Below are 21,992 nucleotides of genomic sequence, written 5' to 3'. Positions count from 1 at the left end.
TTAACACTCTATAATACATTTAAATGATTGTAATAAATAGAGCGGTAAAACACGTCTTTCTAAAAGCCAGCATATTATATAAATAGTGAAGAAAAGGCAAAAGCTTACAGCACTTGGTATTCCCAGGCGGTCTCCCATCCAAGTACTAACCAGGCCCGACGCTGCTTTGCTTCCGAGATCAGACGAGATCGGGCGGTCTCAGCGCAGTATGGCCGTAAGCGAGGGCTGCTCCAAAAAGTGGCCTATTTAAAGATCAGCCTCCGTAAAAGCCAGCATATTATATAAATAGTGAAGAAAAGGCAAAAGCTTACAGCACCTGGTATTCCCAGGCGGTCTCCCATCTAAGTACTAACCAGGCCCGACGCTGCTTTGCTTCCGAGATCAGACGAGATAGGGCGGTCTCAGCGCGGTATGGCCGTAAGCGAGGGCTGCTCCAAAAAGTGGGCTATTTAAAGATCAGCCTCCGTAAAAGCCAGCATATTATATAAATAGTGAAGAAAAGGCAAAAGCTTACAGCACCTGGTATTCCCAGGCGGTCTCCCATCTAAGTACTAACCAGGCCCGACGCTGCTTTGCTTCCGAGATCAGACCAGATCGGGCGCTCTCAGCGCAGTATGGCCGTAAGCGAGTACTGCTCCAAAAAGTGGGCTATTTATAGATCAGCCTCCGTAAAAGCCATCATATTATATAAATAGTGAAGAAAAGGCAAAAGCTTACAGCACCTGGTATTCCCAGGCGGTCTCCCATCCAAGTACTAACCAGGCCCGACGCTGCTTTGCTTCCGAGATCAGACGAGATCGGGCGCACTCAGCGCAGTATGGCCGTAAGCGAGGACTGCTCCAAAAAGTGGGTTATTTATAGATCAGCCTCCGTAAAAGCCATCATATTATATAAATAGTGAAGAAAAGGCAAAAGCTTACAGCACCTGGTATTCCCAGGCGGTCTCCCATCCAGAGTTACAACATTAAAATGGGGTCAGAATTAACTGTGAGAGATGACTAGTGGTTAAAAGAATGAGACATAAAAGAAGATTGGTTTAAATAGATTTGGTTTTTATACAAGGTTCACATAAAAGACTTTAAAACAACACGATAAAACTAGGTAAATGCTGTTAAAAGAATACAGTTCATTTGTCCATACCCTAAAAACAGTCCAAGAATCCCAGTGTGTTGATAAGTCCAATGTGAGTGTCCACCATTGTATATACAATCCACAGAAAGTGTAATCCAAAGTTTGCAGGTGGTGAATGGAAAGGTGAGCTCTAAAATTAGCAAACTCCTTAATCCAACAGTTTGGTGACTGTCCTTTGTTTGTCATGCTGCTCTCTTATACAGTTGTACTTCCTGCTTCCTGTCATGTGTCTAGTCACATGGCAGGCCAACCATCCATTTATTTAAGACACACACACACACTTAAAATGTTAAGAGCAATAAAATGGCCTAAAAAAACATGTAAAACACTTAACACTCTATAATACATTTAAATGATTGTAATAAATAGAGCGGTAAAACACGTCTTTCTAAAAGCCAGCATATTATATAAATAGTGAAGAAAAGGCAAAAGCTTACAGCACCTGGTATTCCCAGGCGGTCTCCCATCCAAGTACTAACCAGGCCCGACGCTGCTTTGCTTCCGAGATCAGACGAGATCGGGCGGTCTCAGCGCAGTATGGCCGTAAGCGAGGGCTGCTCCAAAAAGTGGGCTATTTAAAGATCAGCCTCCGTAAAAGCCAGCATATTATATAAATAGTGAAGAAAAGGCAAAAGCTTACAGCACCTGGTATTCCCAGGCGGTCTCCCATCTAAGTACTAACCAGGCCCGACGCTGCTTTGCTTCCGAGATCAGACGAGATCGGGCGCTCTCAGCGCAGTATGGCCGTAAGCGAGTACTGCTCCAAAAAGTGGGCTATTTATAGATCAGCCTCCGTAAAAGCCATCATATTATATAAATAGTGAAGAAAAGGCAAAAGCTTACAGCACCTGGTATTCCCAGGCGGTCTCCCATCCAGAGTTACAAGATTAAAATGGGGTCAGATTTAACTGTGAGAGATGACTAGTGGTTAAAAGAATGAGACATAAAAGAAGATTGGTTTAAATAGATTTGGTTTATATACAAGGTTCACATAAAAAGACTTTAAAACAACACGATAAAACTAGGTAAATGCTGTTAAAAGAATACAGTTCATTTGTCCATACCCTAAAAACAGTCCAAGAATCCCAGTGTGTTGATAAGTCCAATGTGAGTGTCCACCATTGTATATACAATCCACAGAAAGTGTAATCCAAAGTTTGCAGGTGGTGAATGGAAAGGTGAGCTCTAAAATTAGCAAACTCCTTAATCCAACAGTTTGGTGACTGTCCTTTGTATGTCATGCTGCTCTCTTATACAGTTGTACTTCCTGCTTCCTGTCATGTGTCTAGTCACATGGCAGGCCAACCATCCATTTATTTAAGACACACACACACTTAAAATGTTAAGAGCAATAAAATGGCCTAAAAAAACATGTAAAACACTTAACACTCTATAATACATTTAAATGATTGTAATAAATAGAGCGGTAAAACACGTCTTTCTAAAAGCCAGCATATTATATAAATAGTGAAGAAAAGGCAAAAGCTTACAGCACCTGGTATTCCCAGGCGGTCTCCCATCCAAGTACTAACCAGGCCCGACGCTGCTTTGCTTCCGAGATCAGACGAGATCGGGCGGTCTCAGCGCAGTATGGCCGTAAGCGAGGGCTGCTCCAAAAAGTGGGCTATTTAAAGATCAGCCTCCGTAAAAGCCAGCATATTATATAAATAGTGAAGAAAAGGCAAAAGCTTACAGCACCTGGTATTCCCAGGCGGTCTCCCATCTAAGTACTAACCAGGCCCGACGCTGCTTTGCTTCCGAGATCAGACGAGATCGGGCGCTCTCAGCGCAGTATGGCCGTAAGCGAGTACTGCTCCAAAAAGTGGGCTATTTATAGATCAGCCTCCGTAAAAGCCATCATATTATATAAATAGTGAAGAAAAGGCAAAAGCTTACAGCACCTGGTATTCCCAGGCGGTCTCCCATCCAGAGTTACAAGATTAAAATGGGGTCAGATTTAACTGTGAGAGATGACTAGTGGTTAAAAGAATGAGACATAAAAGAAGATTGGTTTAAATAGATTTGGTTTATATACAAGGTTCACATAAAAAGACTTTAAAACAACACGATAAAACTAGGTAAATGCTGTTAAAAGAATACAGTTCATTTGTCCATACCCTAAAAACAGTCCAAGAATCCCAGTGTGTTGATAAGTCCAATGTGAGTGTCCACCATTGTATATACAATCCACAGAAAGTGTAATCCAAAGTTTGCAGGTGGTGAATGGAAAGGTGAGCTCTAAAATTAGCAAACTCCTTAATCCAACAGTTTGGTGACTGTCCTTTGTATGTCATGCTGCTCTCTTATACAGTTGTACTTCCTGCTTCCTGTCATGTGTCTAGTCACATGGCAGGCCAACCATCCATTTATTTAAGACACACACACACTTAAAATGTTAAGAGCAATAAAATGGCCTAAAAAAACATGTAAAACACTTAACACTCTATAATACATTTAAATGATTGTAATAAATAGAGCGGTAAAACACGTCTTTCTAAAAGCCAGCATATTATATAAATAGTGAAGAAAAGGCAAAAGCTTACAGCACCTGGTATTCCCAGGCGGTCTCCCATCCAAGTACTAACCAGGCCCGACGCTGCTTTGCTTCCGAGATCAGACGAGATCGGGCGCACTCAGCGCAGTATGGCCGTAAGCGAGGACTGCTCCAAAAAGTGGGTTATTTATAGATCAGCCTCCGTAAAAGCCATCATATTATATAAATAGTGAAGAAAAGGCAAAAGCTTACAGCACCTGGTATTCCCAGGCGGTCTCCCATCCAGAGTTACAACATTAAAATGGGGTCAGATTTAACTGTGAGAGATGACTAGTGGTTAAAAGAATGAGACATAAAAGATTGGTTTAAATAGATTTGGTTTATATACAAGGTTCACATAAAAGACTTTAAAACAACACGATAAAACTAGGTAAATGCTGTTAAAAGAATACAGTTCATTTGTCCATACCCTAAAAACAGTCCAAGAATCCCAGTGTGTTGATAAGTCCAATGTGAGTGTCCACCATTGTATATACAATCCACAGAAAGTGTAATCCAAAGTTTGCAGGTGGTGAATGGAAAGGTGAGCTCTAAAATTAGCAACTCCTTAATCCAACAGTTTGGTGACTTTTTTTGTCATGCTGCTCTCTTATACAGTTGTACTTCCTGCTTCCTGTCATGTGTCTAGTCACATGGCAGGCGAACCATCCATTTATTAAAGACACACACACACTTAAAATGTTAAGAGTAATAAAATGGCCTAAAAAACATGTAAAACACTTAACACTCTATAATACATTTAAATGATTGTAATAAATAGAGCGGTAAAACACGTCTTTCTAAAAGCCAGCATATTATATAAATAGTGAAGAAAAGGCAAAAGCTTACAGCACCTGGTATTCCCAGGCGGTCTCCCATCCAAGTACTAACCAGGCCCGACGCTGCTTTGCTTCCGAGATCAGACGAGATCGGGCGGTCTCAGCGCAGTATGGCCGTAAGCGAGGGCTGCTCCAAAAAGTGGGCTATTTAAAGATGAGCCTCTGTAAAAGCCAGCATATTATATAAATAGTGAAGAAAAGGCAAAAGCTTACAGCACCTGGTATTCCCAGGCGGTCTCCCATCCAGAGTTACAAGATTAAAATGGGGTCAGATTTAACTGTGAGAGATGAGTAGTGGTTAAAAGAATGAGACATAAAAGAAGATTGGTTTAAATAGATTTGGTTTATATACAAGGTTCACATAAAAGACTTTAAAACAACACGATAAAACTAGGTAAATGCTGTTAAAAGAATACAGTTCAATTGTCCATACCCTAAAAACAGTCCAAGAATCCTAGTGTGTTGATAAGTCCAATGTGAGTGTCCACCATTGTATATACAATCCACAGAAAGTGTAATCCAAAGTTTGCAGGTGGTGAATGGAAAGGTGAGCTCTAAAATTAGCAAACTCCTTAATCCAACAGTTTGGTGACTGTCCTTTGTTTGTCATGCTGCTCTCTTATACAGTTGTACTTCCTGCTTCCTGTCATGTGTCTAGTCACATGGCAGGCCAACCATCCATTTATTTAAGACACACACACACTTAAAATGTTAAGAGCAATAAAATGGCCTAAAAAAACATGTAAAACACTTAACAATCTATAATACATTTAAATGATTGTAATAAATAGAGCGGTAAAACACGTCTTTCTAAAAGCCAGCATATTATATAAATAGTGAAGAAAAGGCAAAAGCTTACAGCACCTGGTATTCCCAGGCGGTCTCCCATCCAAGTACTAACCAGGCCCGACGCTGCTTTGCTTCCGAGATCAGACGAGATTGGGCGGTCTCAGCGCGGTATGGCCGTAAGCGAGGGCTGCTCCAAAAAGTGGCCTATTTAAAGATCAGCCTCCGTAAAAGCCAGCATATTATATAAATAGTGAAGAAAAGGCAAAAGCTTACAGCACCTGGTATTCCCAGGCGGTCTCCCATCCAAGTACTAACCAGGCCCGACGCTGCTTTGCTTACGAGATCAGACGAGATAGGGCGGTCTCAGCGCAGTATGGCCGTAAGTGAGGGCTGCTCCAAAAAGTGGGCTATTTAAAGATCAGCCTCCGTAAAAGCCAGCATATTATATAAATAGTGAAGAAAAGGCAAAAGCTTACAGCACCTGGTATTCCCAGGCGGTCTCCCATCTAAGTACTAACCAGGCCCGACGCTGCTTTGCTTCCGAGATCAGACGAGATCGGGCGCACTCAGCGCAGTATGGCCGTAAGCGAAGACTGCTCCAAAAAGTGGGTTATTTATAGATCAGCCTCCGTAAAAGCCATCATATTATATAAATAGTGAAGAAAAGGCAAAAGCTTACAGCACCTGGTATTCCCAGGCGGTCTCCCATCCAGAGTTACAACATTAAAATGGGGTCAGAATTAACTGTGAGAGATGACTAGTGGTTAAAAGAATGAGACATAAAAGAAGATTGGTTTAAATAGATTTGGTTTTTATACAAGGTTCACATAAAAGACTTTAAAACAACACGATAAAACTAGGTAAATGCTGTTAAAAGAATACAGTTCATTTGTCCATACCCTAAAAACAGTCCAAGAATCCCAGTGTGTTGATAAGTCCAATGTGAGTGTCCACCATTGTATATACAATCCACAGAAAGTGTAATCCAAAGTTTGCAGGTGGTGAATGGAAAGGTGAGCTCTAAAATTAGCAAACTCCTTAATCCAACAGTTTGGTGACTGTCCTTTGTTTGTCATGCTGCTCTCTTATACAGTTGTACTTCCTGCTTCCTGTCATGTGTCTAGTCACATGGCAGGCCAACCATCCATTTATTTAAGACACACACACACTTAAAATGTTAAGAGCAATAAAATGGCCTAAAAAAAACATGTAAAACACTTAACACTCTATAATACATTTAAATGATTGTAATAAATAGAGCGGTAAAACACGTCTTTCTAAAAGCCAGCATATTATATAAATAGTGAAGAAAAGGCAAAAGCTTACAGCACCTGGTATTCCCAGGCGGTCTCCCATCCAAGTACTAACCAGGCCCGACGCTGCTTTGCTTCCGAGATCAGACGAGATCGGGCGGTCTCAGCGCAGTATGGCCGTAAGCGAGGGCTGCTCCAAAAAGTGGGCTATTTAAAGATCAGCCTCCGTAAAAGCCAGCATATTATATAAATAGTGAAGAAAAGGCAAAAGCTTACAGCACCTGGTATTCCCAGGCGGTCTCCCATCTAAGTACTAACCAGGCCCGACGCTGCTTTGCTTCCGAGATCAGACGAGATCGGGCGCTCTCAGCGCAGTATGGCCGTAAGCGAGTACTGCTCCAAAAAGTGGGCTATTTATAGATCAGCCTCCGTAAAAGCCATCATATTATATAAATAGTGAAGAAAAGGCAAAAGCTTACAGCACCTGGTATTCCCAGGCGGTCTCCCATCCAGAGTTACAAGATTAAAATGGGGTCAGATTTAACTGTGAGAGATGACTAGTGGTTAAAAGAATGAGACATAAAAGAAGATTGGTTTAAATAGATTTGGTTTATATACAAGGTTCACATAAAAAGACTTTAAAACAACACGATAAAACTAGGTAAATGCTGTTAAAAGAATACAGTTCATTTGTCCATACCCTAAAAACAGTCCAAGAATCCCAGTGTGTTGATAAGTCCAATGTGAGTGTCCACCATTGTATATACAATCCACAGAAAGTGTAATCCAAAGTTTGCAGGTGGTGAATGGAAAGGTGAGCTCTAAAATTAGCAAACTCCTTAATCCAACAGTTTGGTGACTGTCCTTTGTATGTCATGCTGCTCTCTTATACAGTTGTACTTCCTGCTTCCTGTCATGTGTCTAGTCACATGGCAGGCCAACCATCCATTTATTTAAGACACACACACACTTAAAATGTTAAGAGCAATAAAATGGCCTAAAAAAACATGTAAAACACTTAACACTCTATAATACATTTAAATGATTGTAATAAATAGAGCGGTAAAACACGTCTTTCTAAAAGCCAGCATATTATATAAATAGTGAAGAAAAGGCAAAAGCTTACAGCACCTGGTATTCCCAGGCGGTCTCCCATCCAAGTACTAACCAGGCCCGACGCTGCTTTGCTTCCGAGATCAGACGAGATCGGGCGGTCTCAGCGCAGTATGGCCGTAAGCGAGGGCTGCTCCAAAAAGTGGGCTATTTAAAGATCAGCCTCCGTAAAAGCCAGCATATTATATAAATAGTGAAGAAAAGGCAAAAGCTTACAGCACCTGGTATTCCCAGGCGGTCTCCCATCTAAGTACTAACCAGGCCCGACGCTGCTTTGCTTCCGAGATCAGACGAGATCGGGCGCTCTCAGCGCAGTATGGCCGTAAGCGAGTACTGCTCCAAAAAGTGGGCTATTTATAGATCAGCCTCCGTAAAAGCCATCATATTATATAAATAGTGAAGAAAAGGCAAAAGCTTACAGCACCTGGTATTCCCAGGCGGTCTCCCATCCAGAGTTACAAGATTAAAATGGGGTCAGATTTAACTGTGAGAGATGACTAGTGGTTAAAAGAATGAGACATAAAAGAAGATTGGTTTAAATAGATTTGGTTTATATACAAGGTTCACATAAAAAGACTTTAAAACAACACGATAAAACTAGGTAAATGCTGTTAAAAGAATACAGTTCATTTGTCCATACCCTAAAAACAGTCCAAGAATCCCAGTGTGTTGATAAGTCCAATGTGAGTGTCCACCATTGTATATACAATCCACAGAAAGTGTAATCCAAAGTTTGCAGGTGGTGAATGGAAAGGTGAGCTCTAAAATTAGCAAACTCCTTAATCCAACAGTTTGGTGACTGTCCTTTGTATGTCATGCTGCTCTCTTATACAGTTGTACTTCCTGCTTCCTGTCATGTGTCTAGTCACATGGCAGGCCAACCATCCATTTATTTAAGACACACACACACTTAAAATGTTAAGAGCAATAAAATGGCCTAAAAAAACATGTAAAACACTTAACACTCTATAATACATTTAAATGATTGTAATAAATAGAGCGGTAAAACACGTCTTTCTAAAAGCCAGCATATTATATAAATAGTGAAGAAAAGGCAAAAGCTTACAGCACCTGGTATTCCCAGGCGGTCTCCCATCCAGAGTTACAAGATTAAAATGGGGTCAGATTTAACTGTGAGAGATGACTAGTGGTTAAAAGAATGAGACATAAAAGAAGATTGGTTTAAATAGATTTGGTTTATATACAAGGTTCACATAAAAGACTTTAAAACAACACGATAAAACTAGGTAAATGCTGTTAAAAGAATACAGTTCATTTGTCCATACCCTAAAAACAGTCCAAGAATCCCAGTGTGTTGATAAGTCCAATGTGAGTGTCCACCATTGTATATACAATCCACAGAAAGTGTAATCCAAAGTTTGCAGGTGGTGAATGGAAAGGTGAGCTCTAAAATTAGCAACTCCTTAATCCAACAGTTTGGTGACTTTTTTTGTCATGCTGCTCTCTTATACAGTTGTACTTCCTGCTTCCTGTCATGTGTCTAGTCACATGGCAGGCCAACCATCCATTTATTAAAGACACACACACACACACACACACTTAAAATGTTAAGAGTAATAAAATGGCCTAAAAAACATGTAAAACACTTAACACTCTATAATACATTTAAATGATTGTAATAAATAGAGCGGTAAAACACGTCTTTCTAAAAGCCAGCATATTATATAAATAGTGAAGAAAAGGCAAAAGCTTACAGCACCTGGTATTCCCAGGCGGTCTCCCATCCAAGTACTAACAAGGCCCGACGCTGCTTTGCTTCCGAGATCAGACGAGATCGGGCGCACTCAGCGCAGTATGGCCGTAAGCGAGGACTGCTCCAAAAAGTGGGTTATTTATAGATCAGCCTCCGTAAAAGCCATCATATTATATAAATAGTGAAGAAAAGGCAAAAGCTTACAGCACCTGGTATTCCCAGGCGGTCTCCCATCCAGAGTCACAACATTAAAATGGGGTCAGAATTAACTGTGAGAGATGACTAGTGGTTAAAAGAATGAGACATAAAAGAAGATTGGTTTAAATAGATTTGGTTTTTATACAAGGTTCACATAAAAGACTTTAAAACAACACGATAAAACTAGGTAAATGCTGTTAAAAGAATACAGTTCATTTGTCCATACCCTAAAAACAGTCCAAGAATCCCAGTGTGTTGATAAGTCCAATGTGAGTGTCCACCATTGTATATACAATCCACAGAAAGTGTAATCCAAAGTTTGCAGGTGGTGAATGGAAAGGTGAGCTCTAAAATTAGCAAACTCCTTAATCCAACAGTTTGGTGACTGTCCTTTGTTTGTCATGCTGCTCTCTTATACAGTTGTACTTCCTGCTTCCTGTCATGTGTCTAGTCACATGGCAGGCCAACCATCCATTTATTTAAGACACACACTTAAAATGTTAAGAGCAATAAAATGGCCTAAAAAAACATGTAAAACACTTAACACTCTATAATACATTTAAATGATTGTAATAAATAGAGCGGTAAAACACGTCTTTCTAAAAGCCAGCATATTATATAAATAGTGAAGAAAAGGCAAAAGCTTACAGCACCTGGTATTCCCAGGCGGTCTCCCTTCCAGAGTTACAAGATTAAAATGGGGTCAGATTTAACTGTGAGAGATGACTAGTGGTTAAAAGAATGAGACATAAAAGAAGATTGGTTTAAATAGATTTGGTTTATATACAAGGTTCACATAAAAGACTTTAAAACAACACGATAAAACTAGGTAAATGCTGTTAAAAGAATACAGTTCATTTGTCCATACCCTAAAAACAGTCCAAGAATCCCAGTGTGTTGATAAGTCCAATGTGAGTGTCCACCATTGTATATACAATCCACAGAAAGTGTAATCCAAAGTTTGCAGGTGGTGAATGGAAAGGTGAGCTCTAAAATTAGCAAACTCCTTAATCCAACAGTTTGGTGACTGTCCTTTGTTTGTCATGCTGCTCTCTTATACAGTTGTACTTCCTGCTTCCTGTCATGTGTCTAGTCACATGGCAGGCCAACCATCCATTTATTTAAGACACACACTTAAAATGTTAAGAGCAATAAAATGGCCTAAAAAAACATGTAAAACACTTAACACTCTATAATACATTTAAATGATTGTAATAAATAGAGCGGTAAAACACGTCTTTCTAAAAGCCAGCATATTATATAAATAGTGAAGAAAAGGCAAAAGCTTACAGCACCTGGTATTCCCAGGCGGTCTCCCATCCAAGTACTAACCAGGCCCGACGCTGCTTTGCTTCCGAGATCAGACGAGATCGGGCGGTCTCAGCGCAGTATGGCCGTAAGCGAGGGCTGCTCCAAAAAGTGGGCTATTTAAAGATCAGCCTCCGTAAAAGCCAGCATATTATATAAATAGTGAAGAAAAGGCAAAAGCTTACAGCACCTGGTATTCCCAGGCGGTCTCCCATCTAAGTACTAACCAGGCCCGACGCTGCTTTGCTTCCGAGATCAGACGAGATCGGGCGCACTCAGCGCAGTATGGCCGTAAGCGAGGACTGCTCCAAAAAGTGGGTTATTTATAGATCAGCCTCCGTAAAAGCCATCATATTATATAAATAGTGAAGAAAAGGCAAAAGTTTACAGCACCTGGTATTCCCAGGCGGTCTCCCATCCAGAGTTACAACATTAAAATGGGGTCAGAATTAACTGTGAGAGATGACTAGTGGTTAAAAGAATGAGACATAAAAGAAGATTGGTTTAAATAGATTTGGTTTTTATACAAGGTTCACATAAAAGACTTTAAAACAACACGATAAAACTAGGTAAATGCTGTTAAAAGAATACAGTTCATTTGTCCATACCCTAAAAACAGTAAAAGAATCCCAGTGTGTTGATAAGTCCAATGTGAGTGTCCACCATTGTATATACAATCCACAGAAAGTGTAATCCAAAGTTTGCAGGTGGTGAATGGAAAGGTGAGCTCTAAAATTAGCAAACTCCTTAATCCAACAGTTTGGTGACTGTCCTTTGTTTGTCATGCTGCTCTCTTATACAGTTGTACTTCCTACTTCCTGTCATGTGTCTAGTCACATGGCAGGCCAACCATCCATTTATTTAAGACACACACACACTTAAAATGTTAAGAGCAATAAAATGGCCTAAAAAAACATGTAAAACACTTAACACTCTATAATACATTTAAATGATTGTAATAAATAGAGCGGTAAAACACGTCTTTCTAAAAGCCAGCATATTATATAAATAGTGAAGAAAAGGCAAAAGCTTACAGCACCTGGTATTCCCAGGCGGTCTCCCATCCAAGTACTAACCAGGCCCGACGCTGCTTTGCTTCCGAGATCAGACGAGATCGGGCGGTCTCAGCGCAGTATGGCCTTAAGCAGGGGGCTGCTCCAAAAAGTGGGCTATTTAAAGATCAGCCTCCGTAAAAGCCAGCATATTATATAAATAGTGAAGAAAAGGCAAAAGCTTACAGCACCTGGTATTCCCAGGCGGTCTCCCATCTAAGTACTAACCAGGCCCGACGCTGCTTTGCTTCCGAGATCAGACGAGATCGGGCGCTCTCAGCGCAGTATGGCCGTAAGCGAGTACTGCTCCAAAAAGTGGGCTATTTATAGATCAGCCTCCGTAAAAGCCATCATATTATATAAATAGTGAAGAAAAGGCAAAAGCTTACAGCACCTGGTATTCCCAGGCGGTCTCCCATCCAGAGTTACAAGATTAAAATGGGGTCAGATTTAACTGTGAGAGATGACTAGTGGTTAAAAGAATGAGACATAAAAGAAGATTGGTTTAAATAGATTTGGTTTATATACAAGGTTCACATAAAAAGACTTTAAAACAACACGATAAAACTAGGTAAATGCTGTTAAAAGAATACAGTTCATTTGTCCATACCCTAAAAACAGTCCAAGAATCCCAGTGTGTTGATAAGTCCAATGTGAGTGTCCACCATTGTATATACAATCCACAGAAAGTGTAATCCAAAGTTTGCAGGTGGTGAATGGAAAGGTGAGCTCTAAAATTAGCAAACTCCTTAATCCAACAGTTTGGTGACTGTCCTTTGTTTGTCATGCTGCTCTCTTATACAGTTGTACTTCCTGCTTCCTGTCATGTGTCTAGTCACATGGCAGGCCAACCATCCATTTATTTAAGACACACACACACTTAAAATGTTAAGAGCAATAAAATGGCCTAAAAAAACATGTAAAACACTTAACACTCTATAATACATTTAAATGATTGTAATAAATAGAGCGGTAAAACACGTCTTTCTAAAAGCCAGCATATTATATAAATAGTGAAGAAAAGGCAAAAGCTTACAGCACCTGGTATTCCCAGGCGGTCTCCCATCCAAGTACTAACCAGGCCCGACGCTGCTTTGCTTCCGAGATCAGACGAGATCGGGCGGTCTCAGCGCAGTATGGCCGTAAGCGAGGGCTGCTCCAAAAAGTGGCCTATTTAAAGATCAGCCTCCGTAAAAGCCAGCATATTATATAAATAGTGAAGAAAAGGCAAAAGCTTACAGCACCTGGTATTCCCAGGCGGTCTCCCATCTAAGTACTAACCAGGCCCGACGCTGCTTTGCTTCCGAGATCAGACGAGATAGGGCGGTCTCAGCGCGGTATGGCCGTAAGCGAGGGCTGCTCCAAAAAGTGGGCTATTTAAAGATCAGCCTCCGTAAAAGCCAGCATATTATATAAATAGTGAAGAAAAGGCAAAAGCTTACAGCACCTGGTATTCCCAGGCGGTCTCCCATCTAAGTACTAACCAGGCCCGACGCTGCTTTGCTTCCGAGATCAGACCAGATCGGGCGCTCTCAGCGCAGTATGGCCGTAAGCGAGTACTGCTCCAAAAAGTGGGCTATTTATAGATCAGCCTCCGTAAAAGCCATCATATTATATAAATAGTGAAGAAAAGGCAAAAGCTTACAGCACCTGGTATTCCCAGGCGGTCTCCCATCCAAGTACTAACCAGGCCCGACGCTGCTTTGCTTCCGAGATCAGACGAGATCGGGCGCACTCAGCGCAGTATGGCCGTAAGCGAGGACTGCTCCAAAAAGTGGGTTATTTATAGATCAGCCTCCGTAAAAGCCATCATATTATATAAATAGTGAAGAAAAGGCAAAAGCTTACAGCACCTGGTATTCCCAGGCGGTCTCCCATCCAGAGTTACAACATTAAAATGGGGTCAGAATTAACTGTGAGAGATGACTAGTGGTTAAAAGAATGAGACATAAAAGAAGATTGGTTTAAATAGATTTGGTTTTTATACAAGGTTCACATAAAAGACTTTAAAACAACACGATAAAACTAGGTAAATGCTGTTAAAAGAATACAGTTCATTTGTCCATACCCTAAAAACAGTCCAAGAATCCCAGTGTGTTGATAAGTCCAATGTGAGTGTCCACCATTGTATATACAATCCACAGAAAGTGTAATCCAAAGTTTGCAGGTGGTGAATGGAAAGGTGAGCTCTAAAATTAGCAAACTCCTTAATCCAACAGTTTGGTGACTGTCCTTTGTTTGTCATGCTGCTCTCTTATACAGTTGTACTTCCTGCTTCCTGTCATGTGTCTAGTCACATGGCAGGCCAACCATCCATTTATTTAAGACACACACACACACTTAAAATGTTAAGAGCAATAAAATGGCCTAAAAAAACATGTAAAACACTTAACACTCTATAATACATTTAAATGATTGTAATAAATAGAGCGGTAAAACACGTCTTTCTAAAAGCCAGCATATTATATAAATAGTGAAGAAAAGGCAAAAGCTTACAGCACCTGGTATTCCCAGGCGGTCTCCCATCCAAGTACTAACCAGGCCCGACGCTGCTTTGCTTCCGAGATCAGACGAGATCGGGCGGTCTCAGCGCAGTATGGCCGTAAGCGAGGGCTGCTCCAAAAAGTGGGCTATTTAAAGATCAGCCTCCGTAAAAGCCAGCATATTATATAAATAGTGAAGAAAAGGCAAAAGCTTACAGCACCTGGTATTCCCAGGCGGTCTCCCATCTAAGTACTAACCAGGCCCGACGCTGCTTTGCTTCCGAGATCAGACGAGATCGGGCGCTCTCAGCGCAGTATGGCCGTAAGCGAGTACTGCTCCAAAAAGTGGGCTATTTATAGATCAGCCTCCGTAAAAGCCATCATATTATATAAATAGTGAAGAAAAGGCAAAAGCTTACAGCACCTGGTATTCCCAGGCGGTCTCCCATCCAGAGTTACAAGATTAAAATGGGGTCAGATTTAACTGTGAGAGATGACTAGTGGTTAAAAGAATGAGACATAAAAGAAGATTGGTTTAAATAGATTTGGTTTATATACAAGGTTCACATAAAAAGACTTTAAAACAACACGATAAAACTAGGTAAATGCTGTTAAAAGAATACAGTTCATTTGTCCATACCCTAAAAACAGTCCAAGAATCCCAGTGTGTTGATAAGTCCAATGTGAGTGTCCACCATTGTATATACAATCCACAGAAAGTGTAATCCAAAGTTTGCAGGTGGTGAATGGAAAGGTGAGCTCTAAAATTAGCAAACTCCTTAATCCAACAGTTTGGTGACTGTCCTTTGTATGTCATGCTGCTCTCTTATACAGTTGTACTTCCTGCTTCCTGTCATGTGTCTAGTCACATGGCAGGCCAACCATCCATTTATTTAAGACACACACACACTTAAAATGTTAAGAGCAATAAAATGGCCTAAAAAAACATGTAAAACACTTAACACTCTATAATACATTTAAATGATTGTAATAAATAGAGCGGTAAAACACGTCTTTCTAAAAGCCAGCATATTATATAAATAGTGAAGAAAAGGCAAAAGCTTACAGCACCTGGTATTCCCAGGCGGTCTCCCATCCAAGTACTAACCAGGCCCGACGCTGCTTTGCTTCCGAGATCAGACGAGATCGGGCGGTCTCAGCGCAGTATGGCCGTAAGCGAGGGCTGCTCCAAAAAGTGGGCTATTTAAAGATCAGCCTCCGTAAAAGCCAGCATATTATATAAATAGTGAAGAAAAGGCAAAAGCTTACAGCACCTGGTATTCCCAGGCGGTCTCCCATCTAAGTACTAACCAGGCCCGACGCTGCTTTGCTTCCGAGATCAGACGAGATCGGGCGCTCTCAGCGCAGTATGGCCGTAAGCGAGTACTGCTCCAAAAAGTGGGCTATTTATAGATCAGCCTCCGTAAAAGCCATCATATTATATAAATAGTGAAGAAAAGGCAAAAGCTTACAGCACCTGGTATTCCCAGGCGGTCTCCCATCCAGAGTTACAAGATTAAAATGGGGTCAGATTTAACTGTGAGAGATGACTAGTGGTTAAAAGAATGAGACATAAAAGAAGATTGGTTTAAATAGATTTGGTTTATATACAAGGTTCACATAAAAAGACTTTAAAACAACACGATAAAACTAGGTAAATGCTGTTAAAAGAATACAGTTCATTTGTCCATACCCTAAAAACAGTCCAAGAATCCCAGTGTGTTGATAAGTCCAATGTGAGTGTCCACCATTGTATATACAATCCACAGAAAGTGTAATCCAAAGTTTGCAGGTGGTGAATGGAAAGGTGAGCTCTAAAATTAGCAAACTCCTTAATCCAACAGTTTGGTGACTGTCCTTTGTATGTCATGCTGCTCTCTTATACAGTTGTACTTCCTGCTTCCTGTCATGTGTCTAGTCACATGGCAGGCCAACCATCCATTTATTTAAGACACACACACACTTAAAATGTTAAGAGCAATAAAATGGCCTAAAAAAACATGTAAAACACTTAACACTCTATAATACATTTAAATGATTGTAATAAATAGAGCGGTAAAACACGTCTTTCTAAAAGCCAGCATATTATATAAATAGTGAAGAAAAGGCAAAAGCTTACAGCACCTGGTATTCCCAGGCGGTCTCCCATCCAGAGTTACAAGATTAAAATGGGGTCAGATTTAACTGTGAGAGATGACTAGTGGTTAAAAGAATGAGACATAAAAGAAGATTGGTTTAAATAGATTTGGTTTATATACAAGGTTCACATAAAAGACTTTAAAACAACACGATAAAACTAGGTAAATGCTGTTAAAAGAATACAGTTCATTTGTCCATACCCTAAAAACAGTCCAAGAATCCCAGTGTGTTGATAAGTCCAATGTGAGTGTCCACCATTGTATATACAATCCACAGAAAGTGTAATCCAAAGTTTGCAGGTGGTGAATGGAAAGGTGAGCTCTAAAATTAGCAACTCCTTAATCCAACAGTTTGGTGACTTTTTTTGTCATGCTGCTCTCTTATACAGTTGTACTTCCTGCTTCCTGTCATGTGTCTAGTCACATGGCAGGCCAACCATCCATTTATTAAAGACACACACACACACACACTTAAAATGTTAAGAGTAATAAAATGGCCTAAAAAACATGTAAAACACTTAACACTCTATAATACATTTAAATGATTGTAATAAATAGAGCGGTAAAACACGTCTTTCTAAAAGCCAGCATATTATATAAATAGTGAAGAAAAGGCAAAAGCTTACAGCACCTGGTATTCCCAGGCGGTCTCCCATCCAAGTACTAACAAGGCCCGACGCTGCTTTGCTTCCGAGATCAGTCGAGATCGGGCGCACTCAGCGCAGTATGGCCGTAAGCGAGGACTGCTCCAAAAAGTGGGTTATTTATAGATCAGCCTCCGTAAAAGCCATCATATTATATAAATAGTGAAGAAAAGGCAAAAGCTTACAGCACCTGGTATTCCCAGGCGGTCTCCCATCCAGAGTTACAACATTAAAATGGGGTCAGAATTAACTGTGAGAGATGACTAGTGGTTAAAAGAATGAGACATAAAAGAAGATTGGTTTAAATAGATTTGGTTTTTATACAAGGTTCACATAAAAGACTTTAAAACAACACGATAAAACTAGGTAAATGCTGTTAAAAGAATACAGTTCATTTGTCCATACCCTAAAAACAGTCCAAGAATCCCAGTGTGTTGATAAGTCCAATGTGAGTGTCCACCATTGTATATACAATCCACAGAAAGTGTAATCCAAAGTTTGCAGGTGGTGAATGGAAAGGTGAGCTCTAAAATTAGCAAACTCCTTAATCCAACAGTTTGGTGACTGTCCTTTGTTTGTCATGCTGCTCTCTTATACAGTTGTACTTCCTGCTTCCTGTCATGTGTCTAGTCACATGGCAGGCCAACCATCCATTTATTTAAGACACACACTTAAAATGTTAAGAGCAATAAAATGGCCTAAAAAAACATGTAAAACACTTAACACTCTATAATACATTTAAATGATTGTAATAAATAGAGCGGTAAAACACGTCTTTCTAAAAGCCAGCATATTATATAAATAGTGAAGAAAAGGCAAAAGCTTACAGCACCTGGTATTCCCAGGCGGTCTCCCTTCCAGAGTTACAAGATTAAAATGGGGTCAGATTTAACTGTGAGAGATGACTAGTGGTTAAAAGAATGAGACATAAAAGAAGATTGGTTTAAATAGATTTGGTTTATATACAAGGTTCACATAAAAGACTTTAAAACAACACGATAAAACTAGGTAAATGCTGTTAAAAGAATACAGTTCATTTGTCCATACCCTAAAAACAGTCCAAGAATCCCAGTGTGTTGATAAGTCCAATGTGAGTGTCCACCATTGTATATACAATCCACAGAAAGTGTAATCCAAAGTTTGCAGGTGGTGAATGGAAAGGTGAGCTCTAAAATTAGCAACTCCTTAATCCAACAGTTTGGTGACTTTTTTTGTCATGCTGCTCTCTTATACAGTTGTACTTCCTGCTTCCTGTCATGTGTCTAGTCACATGGCAGGCCAACCATCCATTTATTAAAGACACACACACACTTAAAATGTTAAGAGTAATAAAATGGCCTAAAAAACATGTAAAACACTTAACACTCTATAATACATTTAAATGATTGTAATAAATAGAGCGGTAAAACACGTCTTTCTAAAAGCCAGCATATTATATAAATAGTGAAGAAAAGGCAAAAGCTTACAGCACCTGGTATTCCCAGGCGGTCTCCCATCCAAGTACTAACCAGGCCCGACGCTGCTTTGCTTCCGAGATCAGACGAGATCGGGCGGTCTCAGCGCAGTATGGCCGTAAGCGAGGGCTGCTCCAAAAAGTGGGCTATTTAAAGATCAGCCTCCGTAAAAGCCAGCATATTATATAAATAGTGAAGAAAAGGCAAAAGCTTACAGCACCTGGTATTCCCAGGCGGTCTCCCATCTAAGTACTAACCAGGCCCGACGCTGCTTTGCTTCCGAGATCAGACGAGATCGGGCGGTCTCAGCGCAGTATGGCCGTAAGCGAGGGCTGCTCCAAAAAGTGGGCTATTTAAAGATCAGCCTCCGTAAAAGCCAGCATATTATATAAATAGTGAAGAAAAGGCAAAAGCTTACAGCACCTGGTATTCCCAGGCGGTCTCCCATCTAAGTACTAACCAGGCCCGACGCTGCTTTGCTTCCGAGATCAGACGAGATCGGGCGCTCTCAGCGCAGTATGGCCGTAAGCGAGTACTGCTCCAAAAAGTGGGCTATTTATAGATCAGCCTCCGTAAAAGCCATCATATTATATAAATAGTGAAGAAAAGGCAAAAGCTTACAGCACCTGGTATTCCCAGGCGGTCTCCCATCCAGAGTTACAAGATTAAAATGGGGTCAGATTTAACTGTGAGAGATGACTAGTGGTTAAAAGAATGAGACATAAAAGAAGATTGGTTTAAATAGATTTGGTTTATATACAAGGTTCACATAAAAAGACTTTAAAACAACACGATAAAACTAGGTAAATGCTGTTAAAAGAATACAGTTCATTTGTCCATACCCTAAAAACAGGTAAACTCTGTTAAAAGAATACAGTTCATTTGTCCATACCCTAAAAACAGTCCAAGAACCCCAGTGTGTTGATAAGTCCAATGTGAGTGTCCACCAGTGTATATACAATCCACAGAAAGTGTAATCCAAAGTTTGCAGGTGGTGAATGGAAAGGTGAGCTCTAAAATTAGCAACTCCTCAATCCAACAGTTTGGTGACTGTCCTTTGTTTGTCATGCTGCTCTCTTATACAGTTGTACTTCCTGCTTCCTGTCATGTGTCTAGTCACATGACAGGCCAACCATCCATTTATTAAAGACACATACACTTAAAATGTTAAGAGTAATAAAATGGCCTAAAAAACATGTAAAACACTTAAAACTCTATAATACATTTAAATGATTGTAATAAATAGAGCGGTAAAACACGTCTTTCTAAAAGCCAGCATATTATATAAATAGTGAAGAAAAGGCAAAAGCTTACAGCACCTGGTATTCCCAGGCGGTCTCCCATCCAAGTACTAACCAGGCCCGACGCTGCTTAGCTTCCGAGATCAGACGAGATCGTGCGCTCTCAGCGCGGTATGGCCATAAGCGAGGGCTGCTCCAAAAAGTGGGCTATTTAAAGATCAGCCTCCGTAAAAGCCAGCATATTATATAAATAGTGAAGAAAAGGCAAAAGCTTACAGCACCTGGTATTCCCAGGCGGTCTCCCATCCAAGTACTAACCAGGCCCGACGCTGCTTAGCTTCCGAGATCAGACGAGATCGGGCGCTCTCAGCGCGGTATGGCCATAAGCGAGGGCTGCTCCAAAAAGTGGGCTATTTAAAGATCAGCCTCCGTAAAAGCCAGCATATTATATAAATAGTGAAGAAAAGGCAAAAGCTTACAGCACCTGGTATTCCCAGGCGGTCTCCCATAAAAGTGTAACAATCGGCCTTATCAGCCGAGTTACAAGACTAAAATGGGGTCAGATTTAACTGTGAGAGATGACTAGTGGTTAAAAGAATGAGACATAAAAGAAAATTGGTTTAAATAGATTTGGTGTATTTACAAGGTTCACATAAAAGACTTTAAAACAACACGATAAAACTAGGTAAACTCTGTTAAAAGAATACAGTTCATTTGTCCATACCCTAAAAACAGGTAAACTCTGTTAAAAGAATACAGTTCATTTGTCCATACCCTAAAAACAGTCCAAGAACCCCAGTGTGTTGATAAGTCCAATGTGAGTGTCCACCAGTGTATATACAATCCACAGAAAGTGTAATCCAAAGTTTGCAGGTGGTGAATGGAAAGGTGAGCTCTAAAATTAGCAACTCCTCAATCCAACAGTTTGGTGACTGTCCTTTGTTTGTCATGCTGCTCTCTTATACAGTTGTACTTCCTGCTTCCTGTCATGTGTCTAGTCACATGACAGGCCAACCATCCATTTATTAAAGACACATACACTTAAAATGTTAAGAGTAATAAAATGGCCTAAAAAACATGTAAAACACTTAAAACTCTATAATACATGTAAATGATTGTAATAAATAGAGCGGTAAAACACGTCTTTCTAAAAGCCAGCATATTATATAAATAGTGAAGAAAAGGCAAAAGCTTACAGCACCTGGTATTCCCAGGCGGTCTCCCATCCAAGTACTAACCAGGCCCGACGCTGCTTAGCTTCCGAGATCAGACGAGATCGGGCCCTCTCAGCGCGGTATGGCCATAAGCAAGGGCTGCTCCAAAAAGTGGGCTATTTAAAGATCAGCCTCCGTAAAAGCCAGCATATTATATAAATAGTGAAGAAAAGGCAAAAGCTTACAGCACCTGGTATTCCCAGGCGGTCTCCCATCCAAGTACTAACCAGGCCCGACGCTGCTTAGCTTCCGAGATCAGACGAGATCGAGCGCTCTCAGCGCGGTATGGCCATAAGCGAGGGCTGCTCCAAAAAGTGGGCTATTTAAAGATCAGCCTCCGTAAAAGCCAGCATATTATATAAATAGTGAAGAAAAGGCAAAAGCTTACAGCACCTGGTATTCCCAGGCGGTCTCCCATAAAAGTGTAACAATCGGCCTTATCAGCCGAGTTACAAGACTAAAATGGGGTCAGATTTAACTGTGAGAGATGACTAGTGGTTAAAAGAATGAGACATAAAAGAAAATTGGTTTAAATAGATTTGGTGTATTTACAAGGTTCACATAAAAGACTTTAAAACAACACGATAAAACTAGGTAAACTCTGTTAAAAGAATACAGTTCATTTGTCCATACCCTAAAAACAGGTAAACTCTGTTAAAAGAATACAGTTAATTTGTCCATACCCTAAAAACAGTCCAAGAACCCCAGTGTGTTGATAAGTCCAATGTGAGTGTCCACCAGTGTATATACAATCCACAGAAAGTGTAATCCAAAGTTTGCAGGTGGTGAATGGAAAGGTGAGCTCTAAAATTAGCAACTCCTCAATCCAACAGTTTGGTGACTGTCCTTTGTTTGTCATGCTGCTCTCTTATACAGTTGTACTTCCTG

The 21,992-nt window shown here is 40.5% G+C and overlaps 37 non-coding genes and 1 pseudogene across 37 annotated transcripts; all 38 read right to left on the bottom strand.

Moving 5' to 3' along the window:
* Positions 1-101: 101 nt before the first annotated feature.
* On the bottom strand, positions 102-220 carry LOC141307650 (5S ribosomal RNA). The gene has a single exon (XR_012346601.1). It is a non-coding gene; the product is annotated as a 5S ribosomal RNA (ribosomal RNA).
* An 84-nt stretch (positions 221-304) lies between these two features.
* LOC141307665 (5S ribosomal RNA) lies at positions 305-423 on the bottom strand. Its single transcript, XR_012346615.1, has one exon. It is a non-coding gene; the product is annotated as a 5S ribosomal RNA (ribosomal RNA).
* An 84-nt stretch (positions 424-507) lies between these two features.
* LOC141307585 (5S ribosomal RNA) lies at positions 508-626 on the bottom strand. The gene has a single exon (XR_012346537.1). It is a non-coding gene; the product is annotated as a 5S ribosomal RNA (ribosomal RNA).
* Positions 627-710: 84 nt separating this feature from the next.
* LOC141306791 (5S ribosomal RNA) lies at positions 711-829 on the bottom strand. The gene has a single exon (XR_012345748.1). It is a non-coding gene; the product is annotated as a 5S ribosomal RNA (ribosomal RNA).
* Positions 830-1,561: 732 nt separating this feature from the next.
* Positions 1,562-1,680, bottom strand: LOC141307270 (5S ribosomal RNA). Its single transcript, XR_012346225.1, has one exon. It is a non-coding gene; the product is annotated as a 5S ribosomal RNA (ribosomal RNA).
* Positions 1,681-1,764: 84 nt separating this feature from the next.
* LOC141306871 (5S ribosomal RNA) lies at positions 1,765-1,883 on the bottom strand. The gene has a single exon (XR_012345828.1). It is a non-coding gene; the product is annotated as a 5S ribosomal RNA (ribosomal RNA).
* A 731-nt stretch (positions 1,884-2,614) lies between these two features.
* On the bottom strand, positions 2,615-2,733 carry LOC141307269 (5S ribosomal RNA). Its single transcript, XR_012346224.1, has one exon. It is a non-coding gene; the product is annotated as a 5S ribosomal RNA (ribosomal RNA).
* An 84-nt stretch (positions 2,734-2,817) lies between these two features.
* On the bottom strand, positions 2,818-2,936 carry LOC141306870 (5S ribosomal RNA). Its single transcript, XR_012345827.1, has one exon. It is a non-coding gene; the product is annotated as a 5S ribosomal RNA (ribosomal RNA).
* A 731-nt stretch (positions 2,937-3,667) lies between these two features.
* LOC141306790 (5S ribosomal RNA) lies at positions 3,668-3,786 on the bottom strand. The gene has a single exon (XR_012345747.1). It is a non-coding gene; the product is annotated as a 5S ribosomal RNA (ribosomal RNA).
* Positions 3,787-4,506: 720 nt separating this feature from the next.
* Positions 4,507-4,625, bottom strand: LOC141307268 (5S ribosomal RNA). Its single transcript, XR_012346223.1, has one exon. It is a non-coding gene; the product is annotated as a 5S ribosomal RNA (ribosomal RNA).
* Positions 4,626-5,355: 730 nt separating this feature from the next.
* LOC141307527 (5S ribosomal RNA) lies at positions 5,356-5,474 on the bottom strand. Its single transcript, XR_012346480.1, has one exon. It is a non-coding gene; the product is annotated as a 5S ribosomal RNA (ribosomal RNA).
* An 84-nt stretch (positions 5,475-5,558) lies between these two features.
* Positions 5,559-5,677, bottom strand: LOC141307747 (5S ribosomal RNA; annotated as a pseudogene).
* Positions 5,678-5,761: 84 nt separating this feature from the next.
* LOC141307188 (5S ribosomal RNA) lies at positions 5,762-5,880 on the bottom strand. Its single transcript, XR_012346142.1, has one exon. It is a non-coding gene; the product is annotated as a 5S ribosomal RNA (ribosomal RNA).
* Positions 5,881-6,611: 731 nt separating this feature from the next.
* Positions 6,612-6,730, bottom strand: LOC141307267 (5S ribosomal RNA). The gene has a single exon (XR_012346221.1). It is a non-coding gene; the product is annotated as a 5S ribosomal RNA (ribosomal RNA).
* An 84-nt stretch (positions 6,731-6,814) lies between these two features.
* LOC141306869 (5S ribosomal RNA) lies at positions 6,815-6,933 on the bottom strand. The gene has a single exon (XR_012345825.1). It is a non-coding gene; the product is annotated as a 5S ribosomal RNA (ribosomal RNA).
* Positions 6,934-7,664: 731 nt separating this feature from the next.
* Positions 7,665-7,783, bottom strand: LOC141307266 (5S ribosomal RNA). The gene has a single exon (XR_012346220.1). It is a non-coding gene; the product is annotated as a 5S ribosomal RNA (ribosomal RNA).
* An 84-nt stretch (positions 7,784-7,867) lies between these two features.
* LOC141306868 (5S ribosomal RNA) lies at positions 7,868-7,986 on the bottom strand. Its single transcript, XR_012345824.1, has one exon. It is a non-coding gene; the product is annotated as a 5S ribosomal RNA (ribosomal RNA).
* A 1,380-nt stretch (positions 7,987-9,366) lies between these two features.
* LOC141307619 (5S ribosomal RNA) lies at positions 9,367-9,485 on the bottom strand. The gene has a single exon (XR_012346571.1). It is a non-coding gene; the product is annotated as a 5S ribosomal RNA (ribosomal RNA).
* Positions 9,486-10,853: 1,368 nt separating this feature from the next.
* LOC141307265 (5S ribosomal RNA) lies at positions 10,854-10,972 on the bottom strand. The gene has a single exon (XR_012346219.1). It is a non-coding gene; the product is annotated as a 5S ribosomal RNA (ribosomal RNA).
* An 84-nt stretch (positions 10,973-11,056) lies between these two features.
* On the bottom strand, positions 11,057-11,175 carry LOC141307187 (5S ribosomal RNA). Its single transcript, XR_012346141.1, has one exon. It is a non-coding gene; the product is annotated as a 5S ribosomal RNA (ribosomal RNA).
* Positions 11,176-11,905: 730 nt separating this feature from the next.
* On the bottom strand, positions 11,906-12,024 carry LOC141307674 (5S ribosomal RNA). The gene has a single exon (XR_012346624.1). It is a non-coding gene; the product is annotated as a 5S ribosomal RNA (ribosomal RNA).
* Positions 12,025-12,109: 85 nt separating this feature from the next.
* LOC141306866 (5S ribosomal RNA) lies at positions 12,110-12,228 on the bottom strand. Its single transcript, XR_012345822.1, has one exon. It is a non-coding gene; the product is annotated as a 5S ribosomal RNA (ribosomal RNA).
* A 731-nt stretch (positions 12,229-12,959) lies between these two features.
* On the bottom strand, positions 12,960-13,078 carry LOC141307264 (5S ribosomal RNA). Its single transcript, XR_012346218.1, has one exon. It is a non-coding gene; the product is annotated as a 5S ribosomal RNA (ribosomal RNA).
* An 84-nt stretch (positions 13,079-13,162) lies between these two features.
* Positions 13,163-13,281, bottom strand: LOC141307664 (5S ribosomal RNA). The gene has a single exon (XR_012346614.1). It is a non-coding gene; the product is annotated as a 5S ribosomal RNA (ribosomal RNA).
* An 84-nt stretch (positions 13,282-13,365) lies between these two features.
* On the bottom strand, positions 13,366-13,484 carry LOC141307584 (5S ribosomal RNA). Its single transcript, XR_012346536.1, has one exon. It is a non-coding gene; the product is annotated as a 5S ribosomal RNA (ribosomal RNA).
* An 84-nt stretch (positions 13,485-13,568) lies between these two features.
* Positions 13,569-13,687, bottom strand: LOC141306789 (5S ribosomal RNA). Its single transcript, XR_012345746.1, has one exon. It is a non-coding gene; the product is annotated as a 5S ribosomal RNA (ribosomal RNA).
* A 732-nt stretch (positions 13,688-14,419) lies between these two features.
* LOC141307263 (5S ribosomal RNA) lies at positions 14,420-14,538 on the bottom strand. The gene has a single exon (XR_012346217.1). It is a non-coding gene; the product is annotated as a 5S ribosomal RNA (ribosomal RNA).
* Positions 14,539-14,622: 84 nt separating this feature from the next.
* Positions 14,623-14,741, bottom strand: LOC141306865 (5S ribosomal RNA). Its single transcript, XR_012345821.1, has one exon. It is a non-coding gene; the product is annotated as a 5S ribosomal RNA (ribosomal RNA).
* A 731-nt stretch (positions 14,742-15,472) lies between these two features.
* Positions 15,473-15,591, bottom strand: LOC141307261 (5S ribosomal RNA). The gene has a single exon (XR_012346216.1). It is a non-coding gene; the product is annotated as a 5S ribosomal RNA (ribosomal RNA).
* Positions 15,592-15,675: 84 nt separating this feature from the next.
* On the bottom strand, positions 15,676-15,794 carry LOC141306863 (5S ribosomal RNA). Its single transcript, XR_012345820.1, has one exon. It is a non-coding gene; the product is annotated as a 5S ribosomal RNA (ribosomal RNA).
* A 1,376-nt stretch (positions 15,795-17,170) lies between these two features.
* Positions 17,171-17,289, bottom strand: LOC141307711 (5S ribosomal RNA). The gene has a single exon (XR_012346661.1). It is a non-coding gene; the product is annotated as a 5S ribosomal RNA (ribosomal RNA).
* Positions 17,290-18,654: 1,365 nt separating this feature from the next.
* LOC141307260 (5S ribosomal RNA) lies at positions 18,655-18,773 on the bottom strand. Its single transcript, XR_012346215.1, has one exon. It is a non-coding gene; the product is annotated as a 5S ribosomal RNA (ribosomal RNA).
* An 84-nt stretch (positions 18,774-18,857) lies between these two features.
* Positions 18,858-18,976, bottom strand: LOC141307452 (5S ribosomal RNA). Its single transcript, XR_012346405.1, has one exon. It is a non-coding gene; the product is annotated as a 5S ribosomal RNA (ribosomal RNA).
* An 84-nt stretch (positions 18,977-19,060) lies between these two features.
* Positions 19,061-19,179, bottom strand: LOC141306862 (5S ribosomal RNA). The gene has a single exon (XR_012345819.1). It is a non-coding gene; the product is annotated as a 5S ribosomal RNA (ribosomal RNA).
* A 777-nt stretch (positions 19,180-19,956) lies between these two features.
* LOC141306774 (5S ribosomal RNA) lies at positions 19,957-20,075 on the bottom strand. The gene has a single exon (XR_012345732.1). It is a non-coding gene; the product is annotated as a 5S ribosomal RNA (ribosomal RNA).
* An 84-nt stretch (positions 20,076-20,159) lies between these two features.
* LOC141307407 (5S ribosomal RNA) lies at positions 20,160-20,278 on the bottom strand. Its single transcript, XR_012346360.1, has one exon. It is a non-coding gene; the product is annotated as a 5S ribosomal RNA (ribosomal RNA).
* Positions 20,279-21,079: 801 nt separating this feature from the next.
* On the bottom strand, positions 21,080-21,198 carry LOC141307135 (5S ribosomal RNA). Its single transcript, XR_012346089.1, has one exon. It is a non-coding gene; the product is annotated as a 5S ribosomal RNA (ribosomal RNA).
* An 84-nt stretch (positions 21,199-21,282) lies between these two features.
* Positions 21,283-21,401, bottom strand: LOC141305604 (5S ribosomal RNA). The gene has a single exon (XR_012344568.1). It is a non-coding gene; the product is annotated as a 5S ribosomal RNA (ribosomal RNA).
* Positions 21,402-21,992: the final 591 nt, after the last annotated feature.

The sequence above is a fragment of the Garra rufa genome, unplaced genomic scaffold (assembly GCF_049309525.1).
Source record: "Garra rufa unplaced genomic scaffold, GarRuf1.0 hap1_unplaced_002, whole genome shotgun sequence".
Lineage (NCBI taxonomy): Eukaryota > Metazoa > Chordata > Actinopteri > Cypriniformes > Cyprinidae > Garra > Garra rufa.
Note: the sequence above shows the minus strand (reverse complement) of the source record. Positions and strands in the feature narration are given on the sequence as shown.